The sequence below is a fragment of the Fukomys damarensis genome, unplaced genomic scaffold (genome assembly GCF_012274545.1).
Source record: "Fukomys damarensis isolate Sample0158 unplaced genomic scaffold, DMR_v1.0_HiC HiC_scaffold_19, whole genome shotgun sequence".
Lineage (NCBI taxonomy): Eukaryota > Metazoa > Chordata > Mammalia > Rodentia > Bathyergidae > Fukomys > Fukomys damarensis.
In genome coordinates, this window is record NW_022900931.1 from 57684866 (window position 1) to 57688396 (window position 3531).

Sequence of the window (3531 nt, forward strand, 5' to 3'; positions counted from 1 at the left end):
TATCTTAAAAGATTGCAAAAGTTTCTTAAAGTTTGCAAAAACTTCATTTATTGGAATGTAACTGTCTGCCCTATTAATACCAGGGAGGAAGCCCAGCCTTGAAGAAAGGCAGATTCTTGAGAAATCAGGTGGTCACTGTACTGTTACCAAGAATCTTCTTGTTTACCTTATTTGTAGCAGAATAAGGAGGGGGGGGGTGTCTGTGGCTGATTGCCCAAGGCTTTTCTTTAAGTCCTGCTTCAGTATTACTTAAAGCAAGGGCTCAAGCTAGCCTGTGAGATAACCAAATTATAAAACTATGTGCTTCAAAATCCACCATTGAAGCCAGGCGTGGTGGCACACGCCTGTAATCCCCAGCACTCGGGAGGCTGAGGCAGCAGGATCACTGTGAGTTAGAGACCAGGCTGGGCTACATAGTGAGACCCTGTCTCAAAAAACAAAAAACAAACCAAAACAAAATCCATCATTGAGAAAGTGAGAATGCAACCCAACCACGACCAGGTTGTTAGTTATTTTAAAGGTTGTAATAGGCTGGAACTACCAGAGGGCACAAGGGTAGAATGACTGTCCTCAGAAACTATGACCTAGTGTGGGTTCACTATCTTCTACTGGACCTAGGACCCATCCTCTTTTTGTTTGAGACAGGAGTTCTACGTGTTCCAGGCTGGCCTCGACCTCAAGACCCTCCTGCTTCACCCTCCCAAATGTTGGCGTCTACAGGCTTGGGTACACCGTCTGAGACATTGGCACCAGAGCTGCAGCTAGGCTCGGTGGCACTTGCCTGCAAACCTACGCACTTCCTTGCCCATGCGAACTGCTAGTGAATTGAGAACTAAAAATCAGAAGGATCGGGCCGGTTTGCTCGGTCCTTCCTTCCGGTTGCTTTCCCAGGAGGATTTTGGACCTCGGCCTGTTTTTCCCACAAACCATCGCGGCCTTGGAACTTGAACTACATTTCCCAGAGGTCTACGCGCGCGCTCGTTCCGTAGCTTTCCTTCTTTCTTTGCTTGTTTTTTTGCGCTTTTCGGGGTTAGTTGAACTTTCACAATACTGCAAACTAAAGGTGCTGGCTGACAGAGCTCTAGGAAACCGGATAAAATTGGAGCCAGACCTGAATCGCCGAGGACTGGAAAAAGCCCTTCAAAGAATGGAAGCCCGCAGTAGGGACTGCTGGTTGTAAACCGGAATCCCAGGCCAGTGTATTCGTGCACAGCAGGTGAGCATAATTGTGTTTCTGTGTATATCAGATAGGAAATATAAGACATAGAGACAGACAGGCAGGCAGGCAGGCAGGCCGGCAGGCAGAAAGTTGCGTACGAGAGGGCTGGAATGTGGCTGTTAGCCTACATGCTTTTGCTAGTGGCAGGTGAGTGGCTGTGCTCGCGTCACGGGGCGGTGAGGTACGTGTCCGTTACGTGTGCGTCGATTGCTGTGACTGTGTTTGTCAGTGATCCGTTGTATGTTCCTTGGTGCTTGCTTCCTTTGCTCTCTTTTCTAACAGCTACTTGGATCTGACAAAGAAATGTCTGCAAGAACGAAATCAGATGCAGAAACCTAAATGAATTTTCCAGCAATCAGGCATTGCCTTGCTGTTGGATTGAGAATGTCTGAGACGTCTCTTTTGGGAAATTTGAGGGCCAACTAGCTAAGTATCTCAGAACCTCAGCCTTCCTAAAGCTCTGACCCTAGGAATTAGCGTGAATTTGCATAGATTCCAGTCTCCCTCCTGCCTTTGTGTGCTTGTGAGCAAGGGGACTGTGGACCTGTAGGAAGTTGTAACTAAGTCATACCGTCCAAGAACAGACTCTTGACTCTTCTCCCTCTCTAGTTCTGCCGTTTCCTAAAAGAAGAACCTTGACATAAAGAATTGTTGAACATTTTTAAAAAAATCAATATTTAGGCTAGTTGGGTTTTGTACTTCTTGTTGTTGGTTTGTTTATTTTGCTTTGGGTTGTGTTTTTTTGTTGTTTTTGTTTTTGTTTAGGGGCCTTGCGCTTTGTGAGGCAGGCGGCAGCACTACTGAGCTTCATCCCTGGCCCTGGGTTGTGGTTTTTTTGTAGTACTGGGACTTGAACCCATGGCCTTTGCACTAAGCTACATCTCTCCCTTTTTTAAAAAAAAAAGGGACACAGATTCTCGCCATATTGAACAGGCTGGGCTCGAACTTTATAAACCACGTAATTCAGTCTCCTGGAGTGCAACTCCATGCCCAGCTTCAGCAGTAAATAAGTATAAAATAGAAAATTATTTGCATGGACTACCTTGGGTCTTATCTATCCTATTTTAATTACACTTTTTTTTTCCGTTGTTGAAGTTTGAACGCAGGACATTTGCGCTGAGTTATTCCCCCAATTCTTTTTAAATTTTTTATTTTGAGAAAGGGTCTTGCTAAATATCCGTGTTGCCCAGGTTGGGCTCCATCTTGCAATCCTCCTTTCCAGATGCTGAGATTACATGTGTACACCACCATGACCTGCGGGCTTTTTTCAAGAGACTTAGACCTAGGGATCTAGAATCAAGAACAACAATTTTAATGTTTATGATTACTTGAAAAATCTGTGTTCAACATTATAAAAATTAAGTAAATGATTAATGCGTATGGTTAAATATGCAGCTAATAGTTATTTTTGTATAGATTTAGACATAAAGAAAATATACATTCAGAAATATTCTTATTTGTCATTAATAAGAATTAAAAATATATATCAGTCTCAATTAGGTTGTTTTGTGAAAACTTTTGCAAGGATTGGGTCTAAGTAATTTAATTGTTTATTGAGGAAGTAGCATAATGGCTATATTTTATTGCAATCTGTTTTGTTTCACTCTTTTCCTTTTCCTACGTTGATTCAGTCCGAATCAATAGTTTACACAATTTCTATAGCTATTAGGTTAAGTCATCTGCTTTATGGCACTTTTGGAAGCAGGGTGTTTGAGCATAGATGCCTGTGTCAACAAGAGGAGGAAACATATTTGGATGACTCCTAAGAAATAATTATTTATGATCAGGTGCTATTTATGGTCTGGCAGAATGCAGTTTTCAGAAACATCATTGCCTGGCCTATGAGAGGCAGTGTGGTGTGACATTGAAGAGAATGGGCCCTGGATGCCTAAATTTGGTTTGTATCTCAGCCCTTTCACTTATTCATATAAGCCTGGGCATTGCATTCACTTAGGCTACATCAGACCTCAGCTAGAACAATTCTAGGATCCTAACCCTAAGCTGCCAGGGGGAAATGGGAAAGGCACGTTTTCTCAGGTGTTTAAGAATCTTCTTTTGTGTTCTGAGGACAAAAATTTTATGTTTAAATTGAGATTTTAGTTACAATTATGAGAATACCAGTGTGGGAATTTCATTGTATTAAAAAATTGAATTAGAGTTATGTTTGTTTTAAAGTAGTAAATTGAGGGATTTCTAAGTTATTCACCTCAAATAATAGTTAACTTACCTTAAAGCAATTGTTTCACTAAATTTATTTGTTTATGCTATTTTAGGGATTGAACCCTGGGACTTTCCACTGAGCTACATCCCTA

At 41.9% G+C, this 3531-nt stretch overlaps 1 protein-coding gene across 1 annotated transcript in view; it reads left to right on the forward strand.

The window, feature by feature from the left end:
* The first annotated feature begins 963 nt into the window (after window positions 1-963).
* The window catches only part of LOC104867511 (zinc finger protein 573), a 71996-nt gene continuing 69428 nt past the window's right edge, over window positions 964-3531 (forward strand). Inside the window, exon 1 of the mRNA XM_019208622.2 lies at window positions 964-1216. The gene's annotated coding sequence lies outside the window, so the exon portion shown is untranslated. The remainder of the gene's footprint in view (window positions 1217-3531) is intronic.